The sequence below is a fragment of the Oryzias melastigma genome, linkage group LG6 (assembly GCF_002922805.2).
Source record: "Oryzias melastigma strain HK-1 linkage group LG6, ASM292280v2, whole genome shotgun sequence".
Taxonomy (NCBI): domain Eukaryota; kingdom Metazoa; phylum Chordata; class Actinopteri; order Beloniformes; family Adrianichthyidae; genus Oryzias; species Oryzias melastigma.
The window spans coordinates 15,859,648-15,884,952 of NC_050517.1; the positions used below are offsets into that span (position 1 = coordinate 15,859,648).

Sequence of the window (25,305 nt, forward strand, 5' to 3'; positions counted from 1 at the left end):
AAACATAGTTTTTTTTTTAACTTCTGACTGATATTTATCCAAAATTGTAAATCTCTACATTAAGTAGGTTAGACAGAACCTTTCCATCTGCAGCTCCCAAACACTGGAACGCTCCTCTTTTCTATGAGGTCTGCCAGATCCCTCAGTGGTTTTAAGACACTTTGAAAAACTCATCTTTTTACTCAGACTTTAACTCCAGCGAGCAGATCTAGTTGACGTGCTTGTTACTTTTATTTTATTATTGTTTTATTGCTTTTATTGTTTAATGGATTTTATTGTTACTGTTTTTATTGTTTCTTTATTTTATTATTTTGTTCAGTGATTTCATTTATATTTGATTTCAAGTTCAGTGCCTTGGTTGCCTCTGCTTTTATAGGTGCTATATAAATAATAAATTGACTGACTGATTGATTGATTGATCTAAAAGTTTTTTTCATCTCAAGTTTACAACAAGATTCCATTCATGCTTTACTGACATATATTAAGTCAATTTTTACTGTTCAATAAAACAAACTGAATTTAATGAAATTTAAAAACAATTGAACATAAGTAGTGATTTTAACTAAATAAAGGTGAAAATTACAGAAATAAAATTGTGAATTTGCACATTAAAACTGATGGAAAAGCTGTTTTTTTTCCTGAGGAAAAATGATAACTTAGTTAAAGTGTAATGGATGAATTTTAAAGCAAGACTTTTTTTTTTTTTTTTACTTAATTTAAATTACTTCACTTAGACACGTTTTAATAAAAGCTGACAAACATGGCTGCTTTGGCTTTCTGTTTTCTTCTAGAAAATTTGCACACAAAAAAAGATTACTTGAAAAGTTGAAACCCCTGCTGTAATTATAACTTTCTCCAATTTCCCTCATGAAATCTACGGTTCGTTTAAACTGTGACACTTGAAACCAGACTTGACAGAGACACATGACCGGAGAGCTGGGACTTAACTTGGTTTAAGCTCGTGAGCATGCCTGTCTGGCAGCCTGTAAAGGGCATGCTTAAACCAGTTCATACTATTATAAAAGCTTGATTTATTGGCTTTTCTTAAGCAAGTAAATCAAAAGACTAACTTTGTTCAAAGCGTGTCGGAGCCCAAATTCAATGTGACAATGCAGACGTTACTCAGCAGATGAAAATGTTCACACAGGTTCTTGGTTTGTATCAGAAAATAGGATGAATGGGAGACAACCGTCTGATGAACGGCATGTTAATGTAAGTGATAAACCAGCACTTTAGATCTGGTTTTCACACAGATAATAATAATGAGATTTTGATAATTCCCATCGAAACTCCTTTTAGGCTGTATCACCTCTAAATGCTCACTCCAATCATGCTTATCTATTGTAAAAGCACTCCCAGATGTCTTTTAATTATGAGTTTACCATTTTTTAGCCAAAATCAAAAAGTCTATGTTGTTTTCTAGAACCTTGTTTGTGCAGAGCGGCAGTAATTTGTTAAAAATTGGCCTCAGAATTGTTATATGTATATATGTCCTCCATCATCCAGGGAACATGTTAAAAACACATTTTTATGGCGTGCTCTTGGGTCAGGAACAAGCCGTTTCAATCACATGGTCAAATTGACTAACCTTTCTACAACAATCAGTTGATTCCCAACAACAAGCTGGACAAGTTATTGATTGAGTGAGAGAATAAATGAATGGGAAAACTAACATTAAGGGTAAAAAAAGGGGAAGTCTGCCTTCATTTTGTCAAATCAACAACTGGATTCCACAGCTTTTTGTCCATGCTCTGTTTTTCCTGCCATGTTACCTTTTTAAATGTTTGATCAGACTGTTTTCTTTCCAATCGTTTGGCCTGTTAGTGATAAACTCAAATTAATCATATGTTTAAAAATTCAAAGTCAAAATAAAAGTATTTTTTTTTAATTTATAAAGGTTTTTTAAGTCAATCACAGGGGTTAAATGATCGGTTTGTTTGCTCCAAAACGCTTCTCTGTAAACATATTTAAAGAGCACCATCAGAACAGCTGATCCACAGCTGTTTATTGGCTGCATCCCCAAACTAACAACAGCATCACAGCCTTGTTGATCCTCCTGATTGAATCAGAAAATAAATACTGTCTGACCTGAACTGTGTCACCGCCTCAGGGAAGAACTTTTCCCGAGTCCGGCGATCCAGTCGAGTGCCCCGGAGGGAGGTGGGGCTGTTTGGCCACTTCAGCTTTTCTTTACACTCCAAGGCCTCTCAAAACACCCAAGGAGCCAAAAAGAAAATACCTCACAGCTGCTCTTTCCAGTCTTAAGCAACAATAGCTTCTAAACTCAAGCCAAGACATGATTTAAAACCAAAAATACTTATTCTGACATCATGAAAAATCTCTTATATCAAGTTTAGTCTTTTTTTTAACAAAAACTCTTAGAGTGCCAATGAGAGAGATCAAGAAGAAACTCAAGAAGACTGGGGGTTGGAAGGATCACGTTTGCCAGGGAGAATGTCAGTGTCACGACCTCAGAGAAGGCAGAAAAAAATCACTTTCTGGAGGCTTTATCTGGCTCTCCATCTGTAGTAGATTTGTGACAAAAGGACAGAGGAGGAAAACACCTCAAGTCCCTTCAAACCAGAACAAATGGTCTCCTCCTCTTTCTGGAGGAGTGACAGGAGATCATTAATCATTAAAAAAAACTGGGGAAAACCTAACAACATGAAACAGATCTGCAAGTGTAGGTGGAATTAACAAAATTAGCCAAACCTGTCATGCAAATTTTATAACGATGCTGTGCATCTAAGAATAATTTCTAGTTCTTGTTTTTTAATGTAAATAAATGTGTTTTTCTGCTAATTCTTTAACTTTTTTTTAATGAACAGTAAACTGTTAATATATGTCCTTTTCAAATTGATTCCTAAAATTAAAACATTTTCATTGAGACTACAGTTGAGTAAAATTTTTGTGCCAAACTTAAGAAAATTCAATGACTTTATTAATCTGTTGCTCCACTGCTGCTCAATACCACATTGTTGTTCTGTATTCAGATGCTTCCACGCCGCTGCTGGCTGTTGCCTTTTCTCCAAGATGTAACAAAAACTGAATTGTTTCATCAGTCTGGGCAAAGCTAGACTTTTACAATACAATCAAGCATGTTAGTCTGAAGTCAAACTGAACTGAGGTTCTCTTTGTCTGACTAACTCGACCAGCGGCGGAATAAACGTGGTTGACAACTGAAGCCCCCCCTCCTGCTCGTACAGCTTCAGGTGCAAGCTTCCCCGTGTCTGCAGCCGGCTTTGATCCTGACGTAACACAACAAGACAGAACACACGAGAAAACACCGGTACAAATCGAGGTTTATAACCACAAGGGATGGTGTGAGTTCAATTTCTCAATAGTGAGGAGCGGAGCCGATATTCAGAGCTATGTGGCTGTCCAGTTCGATGAATAGATGTTAGGTGAATAGAATAGTTACATTGCTTTTAAGATGGGAAAAGACACATTTGACACATTTGATCCACTCCAAGAGAAATCATGCTTTTGTGTGTCTTTAACATGTTTTGTGGCTTTTTTCTCATTTCTGAGTTTTTCTTTATTCAAATTATTGTGAAATGTTGTTGGAAAACGTTTGTAGCTTTGACGTAAAATCCACGTAGATCCATGTACGTCTTTGTTTTCCTCGATTGAGCTGGAATCTGGATCCAAACTGTTCGGCTGGTTAGCTCCAATACTGCTCAGATTTTTGTGGTATCGGTGATGTTAGGTGGAGGGTTGTGAGGGGCTGTAGTGTGAGGGGGTGAGTGTGTTAACAGATGGCTGATGGGAAATGGGGCGGGGTTACTCTGCCCTACAGTTCTGCCCACAACTCAGATGTAAGTTTCTAATAAACTCTTGCTGCTCTGTAAAAACAATGTCCTGGAAAACAATTCTTTTTGTGTTTGTTTTGTGTTTAGGCTAAAAATAGCATAATCATAATTAAAAGACCACTGGGAACAGACTAGATCAAAAGATGATCAGAGTCGGATTTTATGTGCAACTGAGATTAAGATCCTAGATGTTAGTTGCAGCTCTGTGTAGTTTCATACCACTAAAGGTCAATGGACACAGTTATGAAATAGGTTGTGAAAGCTAAAACATTCACACCTTCTTTTTATTTTTAATGGTGTTAACACTCGCAGCATATGATTCAGTATGGTGGGAACTAATATGTCTAGAAAATGAACAACACATGGCTGCGCTCCGCAAGATGAAGCAGAAGTTGGTTTGGATGTGCCACTCTATCCTGGTTTCATGGATTGATTACATTCCTTCATGTATTGCTTTTGGCTACATGTCTGATGTAAAACTAAATTGGATGGAAATCATCCTTTTGGTAGGGAAATCAGCATGATTTCTTATTATCACAGACACGTCTTTTATTGTGGAGGCCAGAATTCGTTACATAGTCACCCGAAAAACTTGATAACTCAAGAAATCAGACAGACAGGTAAACAAGCTCACAGTTACAAAAGACAATAAAAGCATCGATAAGAAAACCAGCTGGTCCTGTTCACAAAGATAAACTACTCCACAATTGTCCAAACTTGATTTATTTCTGCTCCTAGTTGTGTTGAATATTCTGTTTGCAGAGTTTAAGAAGCTTTCAAATATGTAAAACTGAGCACACCGTCCAAGTAAACAACCTCTGCAGTGGACCAAACAGCCTAATGTGAAAGCAAACTGATTTTTATTTTTTTCAAAATATTTTATTCATACTAACTCTGCAGTTGGCTCTGATTCAACATTTAAACGGCATCAACAAACAACACAATACCTCCAGACTTCAGACCCATGCGGGCGCCTAATAGATGATTCTGGGTAATGTTACCTCACAGCTCTCTGGAACATTCCTCAGCTTCATTTACCTTTTCAAAACAACCCAGGACCACTTTAAACACAACGCCGCCGGTTTTTACAGGGATGGCAGCATATGTGTTCAGAACTCCACCATTTTTTAACACAAAAGTCAGTAACACTTTAGATTATGTGCTGCAAAACAATCCATATGATGTTGACAAGGATAGTTAAAACATTTGTTAAGCTTGAAAGCAGTTTATTCACACGACAGTGATCCTCCTGCTCCTTTCTGTACGTTTTTTGGCATGTAAAAACTCAATCACACTTTCTGCGAATTCCGTTGGTATCAAAACATTTAGCTTGTTCAGGACATTACTGCTTGTATTTTTGGTATTTATAAACTTTATAATTTTTGAAATATTGAGCAAACTATGCTCCATAGGACAGAAATGAGAAATGTTTCAAATTTCTAAAAAACTTTGTTCTCTTTGGGGCCATTGTTTACAGTAATTTTAAACAATTTGGCAATGAGCTGTTATATTAGCATCATGCTAGCTCATTTTGGTAATTTGGCATCTACTGCAGTTTTTTAAATGCTAATCTTAATATTTTAGCAACATATTAACGTTTTTTCTTTTTTTTTGGCTAATTTGCTATCTATAATGTGGTTAGGCTACATTTGAGTTAGGAACAGGCTAACATTTTTGGCTAATTTGTTATCTATAGGGTGGTTAGGCTACATTTGAGTTAGGAACAGGCTAACATTTTTGGCTAATTTGTTATCCACTGAGGTTTGTTTGCTACTTTTGAGTTTAGCTTATATTTTAGCAACTTGCTAATGTTTTTGATAAATTTTACTGAGGATTTTAGGCTATTTTGGAGTTGAGTTAGTATTTTAGCAGTGTGCTAGCTTTTTAGGCTAATTTGACATCTACCAAGGTTTTTTGTAGCTAATTTAGAGTTGAGCTCATGTTTAAGCAGACACTACATGTTTTTGCAAAATTGGCACGTATTGAGGATTTCAAAGCAAACTTGCCAACAATTTTTCAGAAATTTAGGCCAACTATAGTCTTTTAGCAAATTTTGCATTTTGCAAACAGCTTTTGCATTCTCAGCAAATCCCTTCAGCAATTAAGTGCTTTAGCATTTGCAGCAACCAGATTTAGCAGAAAGTATTGACACTTTCTTGATCGCAGATAATGCAACTTTTCTTTGAAATGACCTTTGTAGACATTTGGCCTCATTTAAGATGTTAATGAATCTTACTAAGTATATTATGATCCTTATGTGGCTTTTTGTGCTGATATTTGACTTGCTAACACCCTGAACACATTAATAATGTTTGTTAATGTGTTAAAGCTTGTTAAGGAATCCTATTATAGAGTGTTACTCAAAGTCTAACTTTTAACTTTATGCATGTCAGTTTGAATTTAGTTCATGGTTTTACATATTTCTTCAATTGCAGCAGGGATTTAAGAAAACGTATGCAAAATGAACATTTTTATTGATTTTTTTTTACATTTCTTAATACAATATTTAGTAACTGACCTTTATTAGTACAAAATAAACATGTTGCTGTCTCAAAGTAGTATGTTCAAGAATCTGAAAATAAACAGCTTTAGGCAGCATTATTTTTAAAGATGCTCAGGTTTTATTACCTTGGGGAAGATTCTGATTAAACATCCTTCCAGTCTTGAGATTATGTAGGGAATCCACTTCTTTGATAGAATTTGCCCTGCCTGGGGCAAACACAACCACCCCACTCTCATCTTTAGGGTGTTTTTATTTGAACTTTTTCACCAGTACGGTTTAGCATCAGCCTTTGATTGCTTTTTGGTTGTTCGCCATCATCTTTCCATCAACTGTGAATGTCAAACCCCTTGAAATAAGATTCTTTCTCCATGTTAGCTGGGGGGGAGGTTGAACTAAAAAGCTTTTCTTTTTAGCAGTCTGTTTGGGCTGTGCCCCCTCCCCCTTTGTAATTAAAATTCCGCCCCTGTGTGACAAAGACAAACAGAATATCTTATGGAAACTCTGTCAAACTGTGATGGATGGATTTAGATGTACAGATGAAACTTTATGTGAAACACAAACAAAAAAGCTAAAATATTTTGGGGTTTAAATGAGTCTAAGCAACTATAACTGTGGAGGTGATGTGATCTTATTTCAGTGTAATCTAAAAGGTGAGTTTTGGCACAGGAGCTGCAGTGGAAGAAGGTAAGAAGGAGGAGGCGTGCGCATCAGGAGAAGTCTATGCTCCACCCTCTGGAGCGGAGCTGCGCTGCTGGATTATGCGCTCGGCTATCAGTGAGTTCACCAAACTGTTTGCTCACCAGCCTCCTCTCCACTCTGCGTTCCGCCCGTCCACAATTGGGATCGCAGATCTCGGAGCCGTGGATTTATCCAGTTTTTACGCACGCGTGGAGATCGGAAGTCGTCGCATTTCTCCCAAAATAGCTGATCTGGTCCTCGATCGAAGAGTGTTCAGGGACGTTTCAGAGCTCGCCACAGAGAAGAGCTTTCGACTCCAAGCTTCGCTTTAAGGTAAGAAAAGAATTTAAGTGCGTCTAACTTAAACGTGATGACAAATGCTCTGTTGGTGGCGCACAAAGAGCGCGTTAGTTTAGAGTGCAGATCGCATGTTTTTATTCATTTTGATGCATTAAATCCTCAAACAGAAGTTTATAAAAACATGCTCTTTTTAGGAATTCTTGCGCGCGTAATGTTGCGCGTGCAATCTGTTGGAGTCAAAGTTGTTTTTATGAAATAGAATAGGTGATTGACGTCCAAGCTGTCCCGCTTCCCACGGGGGGGCTCAGCCAAAAGTGTGTGCAGAGATGTCACCAGATGGAGGTCTGTGGCGGCTCTACCTTCGCTGCAGGGCAGGACTCTGCTGTCACTTTGGATCAGACGCATCTTCCAGAATCCCCTCACTCTCATCCGTCCTGTCAGATCTTCACTGGAGCAGACACGATGAAAAGTCAATTCTTAGAGGACGCAGTCACATGCTCCTTCCATACAAAGCGCTCAGCATGTGACTGTGCCAGACCCCCCCAGACAATTGCATTATGGGGACATGGTGTTTGTTAGAGCTTAACTTAACCATCAAGAGTCCAACCCAAAAAAGTGCAGATTTAAAGGGGTAAAAAAGTTTGAAGTTAAGTTTCATTATTTTCTTCCCTGAAACCAAGAATGAGTTTGCCCACATGGTGACAGAGATGTGTTTGTTCACCATGTTTGTCCTGAACATTGAAAGAAAAAAAAAACAGAAAAGAAACAGTTGTATTGATGCTTTCGGAGCAGCTGCCAACACGGATGACTAACCTCTGCCTGAAGCCTTTCTCTGCTTGACTCACATGAGGAGAGGGAAATAGTTTTTTAGCTCGGTGATGCTTTCAAATGCCAACAACAGGCGATACAAACCCTCAGTGAAGTTGAAACCTGGGGGAAAAGGTGCACATTTCCTAATGTGTTTGTTTTTCACACCTGAAGTGAGTAGAGTGTTCAGGTATCATCTCATTTCTAGCAGAAAAGTGAATTTTGTTGCTCCTGTTGTCTCAGTAGCCCCACGGTCTCTCAGAGCATCGCTCATTAGAGGTCTGAAATTAATCATTCTGGTTACCCTTTGGTCTCCTCTCCCGCTTTATGATCAGCTAACGTCTGCAGATTGTCTCTGGCTTGTTTCGGAGCTCCAGTTCCCACACCTTCTCCTCCTCGCTCAAGATCATCTATTATTCTGTCTTCTTCTTGTCCCCATCCTTGCTCCCCTCAACCAACCTGGGGTGCACGGCAGTAACCATATCGACGGGTTCAGAGAAGCAGCGGCGAAGGAGGGGAAGAAAGCCAGGCTGGGTCATCACTCCACAGTTGCTTTGCTCTGTATTAGCCTCTGCTGCCGTCCGCAGAGAGGCCAGAACTAAATGGAGTATCTATTGGCTCAATGAGAAAATTGCTTTTTTCGATTGCTAGAGGACCTTTCATTTAATGTGTGAGATGCACACGCCTCTGTCTGTAATGGGTTCAGCCTCTTTGTTGTCCAGAGACGCAAGAAAATGAAATTTGCTTTTCAGTTGGCAGAATAATTTACTTTCTGAAAGGTGCATTTTTCATCAGTGGTTTAAAAGCAATAAAGGTGTGTGTCGCTGTAACACGTGTGTAATGTTGTGTCAATGAAAGTCCAGTCCTGGTGTTGGTTGCTCTCCACTGAAAGCAGCATCCCTGCTCAAAGTTTGTTCTCCTGCTGCAGTTCTAGTGTCTAAAACTGGATGTTCTATTCTGATCGCAGCAGGAGCACAAAGAATCTTCTCGTCTCAGCCATGTTTCTTGGATTCAAACTAAAATAGTACAGAAATGACTTTTATTTGGAGATGGAGTGAAGAAGTTTGTGCGTTGACAAAGATAAAGTGCAGATTATTTTAGGATCAGCTTAAAGTGCAAATAAAATAAAATACAATAAAAAGCTTCACAAGAATATCTAATGAATAATTGGTAATGAGCTTAACCCAGTGTGGGTCTTTGAGAAAAACCATTGACATGAATAGAGATGGATAAAACAAGAATGTTACCTCAGGTCCCAACGAAATTAAGTCACTTCAGTTTTTCGTGATTCAGATATCGCCCAATTTGGCCATTTTGGGACCAGACGATGTTAGCTGAGGATCTGTCAGTCAAACGCTTATACGTTTGGCGCCAACGGGCACCACGTGCTCTAATTGAGGCACCTGATTGGCTAGTTTATAACTTGAATAAATTGTGATAAAGAAAAGACACCAGAAGAAGAGACACCAGATCAAGAATGGTTATTCTGACAAATATAATGCCTGAGTGATGGATGTTTAGTTTTGAATGTAAGTTTATGGGATTTTGGCTTTCTGGGACCAATAGGTACGTCCTATTTGGAATGCGAGGGCGGAGTGGATGATTAGTCCAGTTCTCTCTATGTACTGTCTATGGGTAAGACCCTTTACACTGTAGCCACTAGGATGGCTAAGTCTGGGTTTCCCTGTGCCAGTCCCCAGCCCGGATGAAATACAAGGTTGTGTCGGGAAGAACACCTAGCATAAAAATCTCTCTGCCAAACCAAAAGTGCAAATCAGTGAAAAGATGATTCGCTGTGGCAACAAGTGAACTACAATCTGATCCATAGGTAAAGAAAAACTGTCATTTTTCAAAAGCTTCCAAGCACTCTTAACGCAATTGATGCAAAAAGGCAAGCGAATAAGGACAGATCCAGGGACGATCAAATGTGATGGTCCACAAAAATCCACGATTAACTAAATAAATAAAAATAAAAAATAAAAGGCAGAAATAATTAAGGATGGACAGATAGACAAATATTCATAAATTGCAAAAAATAAACTTAAATGCAGCTTCAACAGGGAACAAAGCAGTGTCCTGCTTGTGCCTGTCCCTTGCCCGGTAAATATGAAGAGAGATGTCAGAAGAACATCCAAAACTTTAAAGACAAATCACATAGATATAAGGAAAATATATATTATATATTCTACCTGCACCCCATAGTGGGAATGACTAAATCCAGGGCTACCAGCAAAGTGATTTTATAAATGAATCAGTGGCTTTTTGATGTGTTTGACAACATTTGTTTAGAAGTGTCAAACTAGAAAACAGATTAAAAAAATGAAGGCAGACGGGAAATACTTTTAAAGAAACCCCATTAAATATTTGGAAACTCAGAATCTACTTTAGAAATTCCGTTTCATGCTTGAAAGGTTGATCTCTACGTTTTTTAATATGTATGAACCATTTTTTTGGTAATTTATTCATAAAGAAGCACCCCCTTTGTTGGTATTTATATCTCCAGTGATAAAACAAGTCTGTTAGCATGAGTTCAATCATCTGACAAGCATGAAATTATTAACAAAGAGGAGAGATGGCTGCAGGCTTGTGTTTATCCAGCTGTATTTGTGCAGCGATCACATTCATTGCTGTTTTTTTAAAGGTGTAATTGTGTTGTGTGGGTAATGTGAGCACATCTTTAATGAGATCCACTGTAAACCTACTCACTGTGCAATCTTATCTTTTGCATTAACTTACTGTCATTCAACTTTTGGTGAATATAACTTTTTTCCTCCCTGATGCATTCTTTAGTTGTTGTCTTTTTTTTTTTTAATTTCCCAGACACCCTTTTTTCAGCTGACTGGTTCTCAGAAAAAGCGGAGATATGTCTTATTCCCATCAGGAACAAGTCTAAACTTCAAAGGAAATTTCCTGAAATGGAAAAAAATGAAGTTAAAGACGGCGTGCTATTTCTGTGACCATGCAGGAGCTGTTCCCTTTCGCAGGAAATTAGTTTGATTTGTCTCTATATTTACAGATAAGTGCTAAAGCGGCCATTTTATTAGATTAAAATCTTCTGGAGATTAAATTGTTAGTACATTTATGCAAAACTACATACTTCTACACTTTTGTGCACTTCTTTTTCCTGATGTGGAAGCAGGGATTGACCCGATCATGGGGCAGCTCGCAGCTCCAGAGTTCACAAAGAGCAGGAAGCTAACAGGCTTCTCTTCCTTTTTTTATCTGGAGGAAGCAGGTTTGGCTGTTTGCGCTCAGCCCAGGAATTCTTTGTGCTTATCTTGCCTTCACCCACTTTCCCTCCATAATAGCAGTGCTGAGCAGGTAATGAGGTAAAAGGTATGTACTCGACAAGCTGGGTGAGGGAGATAGCAGGCCTCCAATAGACTTTTGGTTTGTTTCTTAGATGGGGTTACACTCCACCCCGTCTCCAAATGTTCAAATATATCTCCAAATCCTCCCCCCAAGGCATCTTTCCATCTCAGTCATGTTTTTAAAACTAATAAGCCTTTTTATTCAGGTGTCCATTAAAGCCTGGCTGCTGAGGTCATTACAGAGTGAGCGCGCTCAGTAAATCCCCGTGCCTTTGCCAGGAGGTTTTCTTCATCACCTTGTGCTCTTTTCATCCCTCAGATGTATTAGGCTTAGAGAGGGTCTTAGGCTGGCCAGCTGTCTAGATGTGTGACACGGAGCTGACGTTTGGGGAGATTATTCACCTGCTTCCCAAAAAAGTGTGGAGCAGAGAAGCTGAGGTTTAGGCATGCAGATGCTGGAGAGGAAACGTATAGCAGAAGAGGCATTTGTTCACAACACAGTGACTCATTTGGAGTTCAGTTCTGGTTCGCTGGACTGTAAGATGCCGTATTCCTAATCAAGTAACAGCATGGAGGAGGAGCTCTTTATTTTATGGATGTGACTTTGCTTTTTGTGCTTGTTCCCTAACACTGGCTCCTTCAATAGTCACTGCATTCTTTTATTTTTTTTTGGCAAAATAAATGAGGTTTCCTTATCACATGGCTTCTCCATCAACACAAATGTATAATTGTGTGTTGCTCACAGTGGGATCAATGTGAAGAAAAATGTGTGTAGCTCTGTGAATCAAGTTATTGTCGGGCTGTCCTCTAAATCATGATTTGTTGGATGCACACAAGCAAACCTAATAGAGGCCAGTTTGGCTGCCAAACTGGCTAAGAGATTTCAACATCAGTTTTTACTCACTCACACATGAAGCAGATTCTTGCAGACTCTTATGTCTGTCTTAGCTGAAAAACTGAGCTAAACCAAGGTTACATATATTTGCATTAAAAAGATAATTATCTTTATTTTTTTAGCAAAATATTTATCATTTTTGTGATATTTTTAGAATAAATGTTTCGTTTTTTTCTGATAAAAGCCACCCAATAAATATTCATTCATCCTTCCTCAAACATTTGTTCATCATCAGAAATTTGTCTCTGAGTAGTGGGTGGGATCGTTAATATTAGGGCTAGTCGATTAGTCACGACTATGTCAACTATTAAAATAGTTAACGAATATTTCAATTGTCAATTAGTCATTTTAATTTTTTAAAATCTCAAAATTAAAGTGTGCGCTTTCTAACGCCGCATCCGCCATTGTTTTTGACACACATACACCGCAGTACTAATCCGTGTAAGTAGTGATGTCACAGGAAGTTCTAGGAGGACTCGGCTACCATAACAACACGCCATCGGAGCTTGAAAGTGTGGGGAAAAAAAAAAAAATAAAATTAGTGTCCAAGGCAGAACTTTTGTTCCATAACAGCATTATAGTGATGCATGAACACCTGAAGAGGAAGCACGTTGTGACTATGATAACGATGAAGAGGGATTGTCATCCAGCTAAGCTAAGCTAACATCAGCACAAACAGAAAGCAAACTTATTAGCTAAATGTTTTCTGTGTGTCCTGCCACTTCTACCCCATCAGAGTGAAATGTCTCTGCTGAAGAGAACATCAGCTCTCAAAAGAGATCAAGTATTTATGCAAGAAATGTAGAAATACTAACTTTAATGTTTATTGGCAAGTTTGGAATTATAAAGTGAGAGTGTCGTAAAGTTGAACACAGTTGAGAGCACTCAGCACCAAGGAATGCACTTTTGTTATATTTGAGTCAGTGAGAGCAAAACTACCTTTTAGTAAAAAAAAAAATAGTTCCTTTGTTTCAGATACCTCATTTGATTGAAGTCTTGTTTTAATGCTAGAAACAAATGAAGGAAAGAATCTTCATGATCTATTAAGGGTTTAATAATCTATCATGCTAATTGTCTTTATTTTTGTTAGCATATAGCTTAAACAATTCAAATTTAAAGCCAATTATGGTCATTTAAGAGTAGCTACACTGGTGATAATAATTAGTCGACTCTTGAAATAATAGTTTGTGGCAGCTCTAGTTAGTATGAAACAACCCCGCCCCACTTCCCCTTCCCAATGCTGATAGCTCTTTGTTTATACACTCTCCCACTAGTTCACAGCCTCTCACATCTCCAATATGATATTAGTGGTGCAACAAAAATGGTGAACAATATTGGAGCTATCTCGCCGTCATGTTTTGAACCAGATGCCACCTCAGACGAGAAAAACAGAGACACACATGAACCTAGTTGGAGCTTGTGGCCTAATCAGCATATTTTCTACATCACAAATTGATTTTTTTTCTTTTTTTTTTTTTTAGCACAACGATTCATGACAGTTTGAATATAGTAATACTAAAAATTGCAATTTTAAGCTTCATTTTCTTTGTATATGTTCTCAGTCATGAGAAAAATGCCACAAAAACACGTTAAAAACAATTTTCATCAAAGTGAGTCTTTAATGTTTAGTTTCAATTGTACAGTTGTTGGTCAGATGCAGTAGTTTTGTATTTAAAACTTTACAAAATAAAATGTGTTTTTTCTACTTCCTTAGATAGTCTTGAAATAAAAAGAATTTGAAACTTTATGTTAGGCAATTATAGCTGAAAGATTTTCAGTGATCTATTTGGAAATAAACAAAACAAATAAGAATCAAATTCATAAAGTCACTAAAGATAACACTTTTTGAGGATGGTATATTCTTCAGCTCCAGCGTGGTTTTACAGCCTCTCCCTGTGACTCACTGGGCCTGCTGGCTCCCTCGTCTCCTGACTCAGGCATTTTTCAGAAGAAATAAGACTCTCACTCTATGAGGTTCTGCTCTTTCTATTAGCTGCAATTTTTTTCCTGCTCTTTCATTCCACGTTTTCAGAGGATTCACGGTGCCAGAGCAGGAGTGCCTTTAATAATGATCAGGTGGATTTGGTATGCGCCCTGTTTTATTGCATAGAAGTGCTTTTAGCACTGTTGGCTAAGAGGAGTTTTTCCGTATCATTTAGATTTATAAAAACTCCTGGTTGAGACACACAGTTTTCACTAACGCGCCTGCTCTTGTCACTCAACTATGGTGTAATTTAGAGTTGGAACATTGTTGTGGCAATAGAGAGCAGTTTCCTTCTAAAGCTGTTATAATTATTTAACTAAATACACTTCTTTATTTGTTAACTGACTCTAGCAAACAGTGATTAGGATTAAAAATCTAGATTGGAATTTCATTGGATGCATACGACACACGCAGAACTACTACTCTATAAATAACGTTTAGTTTTCCATCTTGACGGAATAATTGTCCCTCAAAAAAAACCACTCCAAGCCAAGTAGAAGTTTTTCTTTCTAATTTCTACTCACATCTGCATATTGTTAACCTCAGCAGATGTAATTGGGCTAATTTCATTCATATTCTTGCTTTTTTTCCTGTATACTGATTATCTGCGTTAAATATTCAGACGTGGTGCCAGGATGATTGTAGGTTAAATAAAACGAGAAAAGCTCTGCATTTTCTTTTTCCTCAAGGCTTCCTGCTTTTTTCTTTTTATTGCCTTTGTAGCCCACACACCTTGTCCACAGCATGGGTTCTCACAGCTCCTGTGGGATGGCAGTAAACTTGTAGTCTCTCCCACAGGGTGAAACTCACCTCAGGTCTAGAAGACATGTGGCTTTCTTGTGAGTCTTTTCACTGTTAAAGAACAGAACCGAGTTTGATTGGAAGGAAGAAAAAAATATGAGGCAGGTTACATCTGCTACCTGGGGAAAGATTGACTAACAATCTTTTTGCTTTTATTTCACCGTAGCTTGTTAAAGGAACAGAAACTAGAAATCTTTAGTGCCTATAAACCAGCACCAGGGTACGCTGGGACCAGCTGTTTTCTGTACACAATAAAGTCATCTGAGATTCTCTTGTCATATTAGGTTTGTGTCATTCGATGAGGTGTCAGCTTCACTTGATCCATTATAGTCTTAGCAGTCGATGTGTGCAAGAAATCTTGTCAGACTTTTACTGGAGCTGCAGAATGCTGCCGTATCACATGACAGCGAAGCGTTCCAGGAGATTGGAGTCAGGACAGGTCAGCTGCTGCAGTTGTGGAGTTGACTGGAAGACCACGTCTGTGGTAACATGACCCTATCCTGATTGGATGAAGTCTCCCTGACTTGCATGAGGCGAGATAAGTTTTTGCCCTTACATTCTAAGATTCATTATCTTCCATGGTTATCTACCCCAAAGGGGATATACGAGCCTGTTTTCTCTTATCTTGCACCTCGTTTTCTCGCTGCACACTGCATGTTTCAATCCCAGCAGGAAAGCTTTTAGAAATGATGTAATGGTGAACCCCTAAAGTGTGGAGGATCTGTGTAGTTTGTGTGCTGCCATTACAGCCAACCACCAACTACTATGATGTTTGAAGGAGGTCGCAGTCACCTGCCTTTTTTATCTGAGTTTAAGAGCTGTGAGAGTTGGGATGGTCTGCATCACATAATATAATGCAGAGCAGAGTTTCATCATATAAAAGTCTCAGCAGACTTTGAAGTGAAGCAGGATTGTCCATTTAGCAGCAGTTGTAAGTTATAAGTTTGCAAAACGCTGTCGAGAAAAGTATATGCACTCTTTCAAAAGAAAACCGATTATTTTCCATCCATCCGTTCATTTCTCTTTTTCCACAAAGACTACTTGTTTGTTCAATCTTTGCTTTGATCAGTTATGGAATTTGATGTTGTTCAGCTGCTCCAGTGCAGCACCATAACTGCTGCTTCTGGCCCCCCTCACAAACAACCACTTTTTCCAAAAACTGAGCCAAAATAAAATCTTCTTAATCAGAAGCTATTATCAATAAACACTTTCACAATAAAAGCTGTAGAAGGCCCACAAATAAATGAGCAAAACCCATGCCATATATCTAAAAAAAAAAAAAAAGGAAAGAAAACTGGGATCTAAACATGGTGCGTCACAAAAACCAAATAAATCCCGGACAAGCCCCCAATTTTTGTTACAGTGTAAGTGATTGTAAAAGGACGCATATGACGGAAAAAAAAGCAAATCAAATGCTGTAACGACTCAAAAACTCCAACAGGAGAGGCAGAAAAATTTGAATTCTGGGATGGAGATCCGTGCACAATCAGGTGGTACAGACAATTAAGGAAAAAATCTGCAGAGATGGTAGAAAAAGATCTTTTGTGTAGGAAAACAGGACAAAAATAAAAGAAAACAGAGACAGAAAATGCAATCCTTAACAGTAAAGAATACAATTACGACATTAGCCGTAATGTTTCCGGTGCAACTTTCCATTTTTCCGTGCACTACTCTCCAAAGTGCACCGCCACTTTTCCTGGTTTGTCTGAATTTAGGTTTTCTTTTCCAAAAAAAAAAAAAAAAAGATAGAAACTCAGGGCAGAAAATGTCTAGAGGAGAAATATTGAAGACCTGTAATGAGGCAGTACTGCTAATGTGTCTGTTCATTTGTGAGAACCACCTATTGCTGTTTGCTTTCAAGTATCCTAAATACTTTCTGCGTATGAGCATACATTTGTAAAGCATTGGTTAAATATGTTCATGCTTGAGGAGATGAATCTGATTCCAAGTCAATTAGGTGATACTGTCTAGGCTCCCCTGACATTGTACCCCTGAGATAAACAAGTTGAAAGTTTCTACAAGTACATTATAATTACATTTTTGCTGTAATTTTACATTTTCTTCAAATGTTTGTAGGAATCTGAGTCACTTTATAATTTAAAGAACTGACTTTATACTTTGTGGTTTGTGACATTGTGTTGTAGGTTTGGCCAGAGAAGCACACGAGTGTTTCGTTCCACGTTAGAGTAGAAAATGTAGATCCTCCGCAGTATACAACCAGTAGAGGTGCAGTAAAATGTGGTTTTTGTGTCATCGCAAGACAAAAGAGTATGTTTGTTTTAATTTTAAGAGTGGTTTGCTAAAATTGCAATAAAGTAAGCAGAAGAAAAAAAATATATTGTTTACATTCTTGAAATTGAGACTTCAGACACCGAAGTCCAAGTCACGTTTCAAGACACTATATATTCTACTTTCATCCAAGTGAAAAGTTCAAGTTTTGACATGAGTAATACATTGTAAGCCAACACTCAATTCAACACACTTTGAGCTGCCTCTACATCTGCATTAGTGTTAAAATAGAATCATTAACATTACATTTAACTGTTGTTGTGTTATGTTTGACTGCTGATTAAATGTGGAGTCTCATTTATTTTCCAAGTGTTTTATGGGTAATAGAACCCCATACAGTCCTAACCCTGGTTATGGTATGGAGAAATACAAACCTGCTGGAGTCTGTTTGGTCATTCAGACTCACAGCTTTAGCTCAACAGCTGACTGTTATCTTATTTCTTCAAAGGGAGACGTAGGATTAACTCCAAAGCAAACTCTGCAAGGCAAAGAAGAAACCTGCATTCTTTGGCAGTACTGTTTTTTACTGGACTCTGCTGCTGTACCTCCTTCTGGAATGAAAAACCTTAAACTGAAATGACTGAGTCCTAAAACAAACACACACAGGGTGCAGACTCTAGCATAGATCATGCACCAATAAGAGAAAACTGGACAATCTGTATGTTGTGCATTGATTTAATCTGGTGTTATTGTGATCACGTCGATCATGATAATTCGTGTTTACAAAACAAGACTCTGGTTTGTTGCTAACCATCCTACTGTTAGCTTAGCATCTGAAACGCAAGTGTAGATGAATCTTTTAAGATGTTCTTAAATAAATAAATGAATAATTTATAGTAGTCTAAATTAAATAATGAAGTTCATATATGAGGCACACAGCAAGCTCCTGACAAAGGCATGTTTGCATGCTCCTTGTTAGCTTAAAGCTACGTTCACACCACCCGCTATGTTCGAAACGTGCATTCATGTGTAAATACACACATTTCTACAACCGTTTTTGGGCTCCACATACAAAATACATGGTCATTAAATGCACGTTGCAAGTTATACCAGATTGAACTCTGACCAATCAGGGACTCGGATTTGGTAGTGACACTGTTTAAAAATTGATCATGGAGGAAAAATTAGTAATTGCCGGGATCGGAATAGAACTGTGAAAAAAAAAATGCCTGGAGCAAGATTTGTGAGATTTGCACCTTTTTTACATTTCACACCAAGCTTGTTCCAACTGTAGGAGATGTTCATGCAATAGGAAACAGCAGAAAAAGAAAAAGAAGAAGCCCCTCCCTGTTTGTCCAGTGTGAACACCATGGGCTAAATGTGCGTTCAAGACACCACGTTTAGCATACTCAAGAACTTGAAATGCTACGGATACATTTGCCAGGTGTATCCATAGCTTAATGATCAGTGAATTTTATACTTGAATATTTTTTTTGTTTTAGGCTTCAAGATCATTAATCAAAGTATCGCAGATAATACACCTTTTGTGTCACAAAGTTTCACAGCTATAATTTTACACTTCTGTCTTCAATGATATATTAGATTAGACACTTGGTTGATACAATGTATATACATAAAAAACAAAGCAATTATTATCTGCTATTTAATTTAGCCAAATTTAAAAACTTTTTACAGATCATTTTTAAAAACGGCAATAACATGTATGGTGTTCTAATGCATTTCCAACAAAAACTGATTCATGTGAGCCGTCAGATTGTTTTAAGCATCCCATATGTCAAAATCTCTTTAGGGTTGGGTTTACTGTATTCAAGGATATATTTCTTTTGAAGTGAATTCTTGTTTTTAGTTTATATTAGTGAAAAAAATAATTTAATTAATTAAATTTTCACTTTTATTCACCTAAATTAATTAACAATATGCATATTGTTCATAAACTAGTTTAAAATTGGTATTTAAAAGATAAATTGATATTTATTCAAATTGTGTCAGATTGAAAGTCCATATTGAATCAATGTGGCATCTTGGCAGGGAGATCAAGTCCTATTAATTCCTTTAGAAAGCTGCACACTGAGTTGTCAGCATATTATTGTGTAGCGACGCATGTCTGAAAGGGAGTTTTAAATGACTCCAGTGCCAACAAAGGTAGTTTACATAAAGACTGCTTTGGTGGTTTCAGGAAGATGCTCCAACATGTTTTCAGCCGTCATTATTTAATCTCTCTGGATAGTTTGATTTATGAGAAGAACATTAGTATTTCACCAGCAGGTGTGCTGCAGCCATTTGTTACAACTCACTAAAGAAAGAAAGAAAATTAAACAGCAGAGACGAGCACTTTTTTTGTGACTTGTGCTTTTTTTGTTTTTGGATTGTGGCTTATAAAATTTTTAACTTTTAAAAGCCCAGCAGCAGAAACGGCAAACATGGGTCACTGCACTAAAACACCGCCTCTGTCCTTTGGGCCAACAGTCAGCTGATGTGCTCCACCCATGAGGAAACATGCTGCACTTTTCTACACTCTGCAGATTCTCTACCTTCCTTAAGGAAGTCTTTAAAAACTACAGAAATGTAGAGCAAAAAAAGAACATCTTTCTCAATCAAAGATTCATTTTCTTCACAGTTAAACTTCTTTGATTTCATGCGTTAGATGTAAACATGGGCAAAATATAAAACTGAATTCCTTTATTTCTTCTGTAGTCCACTCTGCACACTTTGTTCTGTTTTCTTTGAAGCCTTGAGCTTATTCTGCTCTAGAAATCTAACCACTCTTGACCCATTTGATGTATATTAAATCAGTCTGGCGCTGTTAAGAAAATGTTTTTCAATCCTGTCTTTCAGAATCAAGGGAGCTCCTTTTGCATGTGTTTTGTCAGAGATTGTACAGGCTTGGCAGGTGCCTCATGCATCTGAAAGGAAATTGGCTCCAACTTTGATTTAAGAGTTCAAATAGGTAAAGAAAGAGGCAGGGGAGAGTAAAAAATGAAGTTTTTAGTGGTGCATTGGGCGTTTTTTGGCCTTCCCGCTGGCCGTTTGTCACCGTTCAAGGTTTTGGGATGACAGGTGGGCCTCAACGTGACACTCGGAGATGTTTTAGGACAAAACAAACAGCTCAGGCAATTTTCCATGAGTGAGCACTCCAGAGAAGCAGATTATGTTTCCCGATAAGGCTTGGCAGAAGACTGATCCCATATGAAATCTCTCAGCGTCAAGGCTGGAGCCAAAATAATTTAGTGGGTGTTTTCTAAAAAACCTACGCCGCAGTTGAGGCTGGCTTCATAACTGTTTAACAATAGATTAGTGAAAACCGTCTGCCTCCTGCAGATGTGTTTCCTAACTACTGTTTTAATTAGCGAGCGCGAGATGAGACTTATGATGTGTCACGCATTCTATGATATTAGCTGGAAGCACCAGAAAAACTGGGGAAAGTTGTTGGCAGCTTTGACTTTTGCTTATCTCTGCATGCACTTTGGAAATAAACTGCAATTTTATTTAATAAGAAACAGATGTCTACCCTTTCCTGGCTTAAAATACATCGTTGGTTAACTTCCATGCTTGTGCCAATGCTACAGCAATCACAGCGTCTATACAGTGAGCTGTAAATGCATTGGCTCACTAGTTGTGTGTACTTATGTTGTTGGGTTTGGCTTCAACTGTTGGTCTGTTGTTCTTCCAAGAGGCTTTGCAGACAGATGCAGATTTGGAAGCTGTTAAAAAAGGAGTTTTTAAAGGCATCTCTTCAGCCTGTAACACTAAAATGATCTTTAATTTCTCTCTGCTTTGTTCATTTTTTACCACTTACTGCCTCATGCTGGGAAAATTACTAACGCTTTTACCTTTGTTGTATAAAAATGCTGCTGGAGTTCTCCAAGGTCCCTGGATGGCTGTTAGCTTTCTGCATCAAACTGATTATTTTATAGAAACACAGTTGATATGAAACAATGTAGGTTTTTTAGACATTCGTTCCAAGTTTGTGCGTGTCCAAAAATCATCTTTTTATGGGAATTGTGTTTTTCAGGGCAAAATCCCAAACCTAAACCTATGTGAACTTTGCCGAACATGCATATGTCAAGTCAAAGTCAAAGTCAACTTTATTGTCAATCCTTCATATGTGCTGACATACAAAGAATTGAAATTCCGTTTCCTGCTCTCCCAGAAAAGACAATTTACAACATGAACCAATAATGATATAATAAATTAATTTTTTTTAGAGTTTTAAACTGTTTGGGAAAATCTAATGTTCAGAAATCAAATATGCTGTACTGATGGGATTTATATCACAATATGTACAAGTAGGGATGCAACGATATTCAAACTAAAACTGAACCGTTCAATATGACATTTTTCACGATACGCATATTGTTTATTCAGTGCCACTGAGATGCCTTAAGGGTGTCTGCTGCAAAAATCCCCGCCCACTCTCCCCCTCCCTGCCAGAAACGTCCTTGTCCCTCCTACGGTAGTTAAATAATAAAAGTTTTAGCTAAATGCTAAAAATAACTGAGATACTTTTTTTCTTTTTGCAAAAAATGTAAAGGTACATGAATAAAGGACTGGCAGCTAAGGAATACTGCACTTTTCTTGTGTTGCTGGTATTTATTTGGACGAGTAAGTCTAAATGGTTTAAATTGGTTCAGTTTAGATTGTGTTTGACATCCATCTGTCAAAACTTAAGAAAACTGCTTAAATTGTTGCAGTTCATATGAGTTGTAATGTTTATAAGTATACAAGTTCTATTTAAATGTGATTCTGTAATAAGTGCACAGAACTGAGCACTTGAAAAAATCGGAATTTGTATTATGTTTTTTTTCTTTGCAAATTAAATCATCATATGTAAAATAATAGGATTTCAGGGTTTATTTTTCCTTGCTCATAACGTATCGAACCGTGAGCAAACTGTATTGTTGCATCCCTATGTACAAGGTTATTTTTGTTTAGTCATATTCTGAATTAAAGACAAAGATGAGCAAAATAAACTGTACAAATTTTTACAAATTCTGTTTTTGTTTGTAGAGAATTCGAAAATTGAGAAAAGGGCCAAATCCAAATTCTATCTCTACATTTAGCCCTCCAAGCGGAAAATTAGGAAGTCAATCCCACTTGGCGGTCAACTACGTTAGCGTGGACCGGCTAGCGCTAGAATATATAACATTAGATAACTTTAAAAAGTCATTTAAAACAAAAAGTCATTGCTTAGGCCCAATCCAAATTCTTCCCTTCTCCCTTCCCCTACATTTGAAGGGGCTTATGAAATGCAAATGGTGTCCGAAATACTCCTCTTCAAGTGGAGGGATACAGACTCCTCCTTTGCGAGGGGGTTCCGCATCGTGCTCTGCCGCGGAGGAGAAGCAAATTTTCTTCACGTGTGTGCGCTCTAAAGTACAATGGTTTACATTTAAATGTAAGTAACGACTTTGTGTTGTAGCATAACCTTTTTAAAGTTATAAAAGCGGTGTTATTATGTATAGTTGAGCGCTGGAAACTCCATGCTAATGCTAGCCAACTGGTGTCTGTTGGACGTCATCGAGCAAAAGGGACGTCAAAAATACTACTTTTCAATAACTCTCTGGGATAAATGTAGGGGAAGAAAGAAAGGTTGAGAGAAGGGAAGAACTCAGATTGGACCTTATATTATATTTAAATGTAAACTTCTCCGCATCAGAATACACCCACATGATGAAATGTGATTCACCCTCGCGGCGGTGTGCTCTGCATCCCTCCACCGTTGGGGTTAGTCCTTAAAAAAACTATTTTGGACACCCCTACCCCTCCCAGTGCCCCTAGAATTGGAACGGATAGAGAAAAGCCGTAGGAGTAGGGGGGAAATTTGGATTCAGCAGGATGATTAAATATCACAAATAAAGTTCAGACCCTTTTGTTACTATCATTCTCAAACCTTCACTGCTTTTTTTATGTTCGCAGATTAATTAGTTTTCTTAAAAATGTTAAAAAATTAAAGCCTATTATTCATAAAAAATCAAATCTGAAAGTTTTTCAAAATAAAAGGGTCGATGATTATATTAATACTTTTTAGAAACATGCAGTAAATGAACAAAATTATTTTTAGTCTTTAGTGGACAAAAAAATAAACCTACCTGAGATTTTATGCTCCAATTTTTACTGCTTAAGATAACATGATTTTTTCATTTTTTTCGTGATGTTTTAGTCATTGAAAATCCAATATACATTTTTTGTTTGGTGTTTTCAAAGATTAATCTCTGTCCAGCCTTTTTGTTGTTTTCTAAATCTTCCCCTCATGATGCAACTTTTTCATTTGGAGGCACATTTTCTACCACATGCAAGCCCATAAATCAGGCTGCGTTATTATAAATCATGCTGCCAAGATAGCCACAAAAGCTCCAAGAAAATATGCCATCTTTATGATGGGATATGGATCTCTAAATTGCCAATAAATGCCTCCGAGTCAAATTTATTGCCACCATTTTTTTAATCATCCAATCCAAGAAAAAAATGATCAATCCCTTTAACATCGCAGATGCTTGCTAAATCTTTCAGTGATGATATCCTGACACCAAATGTACAATTGTCCGCTGTCTTTCTGTCCATCTGGCCTGAGCTCAGACTCAGAAAAATCTTTGCTGTTAATCCACGTCGTCCTAATTACATAACTGACTTGAACTGAACAACAATTAAAAAGGGGAAATGTGAGAATAAAACTTTTCAAATAAAAATAAATACAAATCAGCTGACAAATGCATGGAAAGAGTTGCAGAAACAGTTGTAGTTACACTATTAGTGATCACCATGAATGCTTTTGGTGTTTTTGTAGCCTGGCAACAGCTCAGTTGGTGATGTCACACATGCCATCAAGCGTCAAAGTGAACAACATGGAGCAATTACACATTTCACTGCAGTGATAACTGCACTATGTGGATTTCATTATCCCAAATAAACTATTAGATTATTTATGATAAATATTTTCATCTAGAGAGTTAACAGCAAGATGTGATTTTCTAAAATTTGCTCCGAAAAATGTTTTCCAACAAACATCCCAGATGTGGTCACCCTGCTGCTGTTCCAGAGGCTCAAAGCACTGAACACACTGCTTATTAATAACTTTAAAGCGGCTGTGGGTTCATTGAGACTTGCCATCCCATCAAAGGAGCATTGCACTCTTTGGCACATTGCTCAGAGTTTCATCACTGACCCAATTAATGTGCGGCGCAGCATCAGCAGCATCTCGTCAAGCACGACAACTGTCATCACTTCCCTCACTTGTGACAATAGAAAGTGAGCCGGTGGAGCAATTACTTCATCCCCGCTTGTTATCTCACACATTCACAATTTCAAATCTTAAGCTAAATATTTTTGTAAGTCGGCTCTTACTGTCCTGCCCGTGGTTCTCTGACCGCACAATTGTCTTGGATCCATCATGTTTTTGTGGTGTAAATCTATTGACCCGTGTTTCTCCGGGGATTTCATTTTGGAGTCTCTCCAAGCCGCTCAGTTTCCATCCTCTCCACATCTTTCCTGCAGCTCCCATAAATCAATGTGATGTAATTGCATAAACCCCCTTTCCCACAGCTCAAGACTGCAGGCACAATATTTTCTGAAAAGAAGCGTTTCTGTGTGGCCTGTTGCCATTAACCTCCTGGTTCCCACATCTGTATTGTCCTTCGCTCGCTGAAGTTTCATGAAAGCCTTTTTATAGATCAGATTATTTGCAGAGTTTCTTGATGATTTATTTGTTCTGAAGGGGCTTTTTATTTCCCGTGTAGCAAGAGCGTGGAAGTGGGCTGTCTCACTGCTGGCACCAACTATTTACATCTAACTAATATGCTCAAAGCTCAGCAGATTAAATCTCATTTCTTTGAGTGCTTTTTGTGTTGAGCCAAGCATGATTTCTCCAGACACCTCGCTTGCAGCGCCCTTAATATTTTTGAACAAATTCCTTTTAGGGCGCTCTTGCATTTTCACCAGTTTGATCCACCTCCCCGTCCTGTTTTTTT

At 37.9% G+C, this 25,305-nt stretch overlaps 1 protein-coding gene across 1 annotated transcript in view; it reads left to right on the plus strand.

The window, feature by feature from the left end:
* The first annotated feature begins 6,964 nt into the window (after nt 1-6,964).
* tspan18b (tetraspanin 18b) overlaps nt 6,965-25,305 on the plus strand; it is a 44,661-nt gene continuing 26,320 nt past the window's right edge. The window contains exon 1 of the mRNA XM_024282635.2: nt 6,965-7,326. The gene's annotated coding sequence lies outside the window, so the exon portion shown is untranslated. The remainder of the gene's footprint in view (nt 7,327-25,305) is intronic.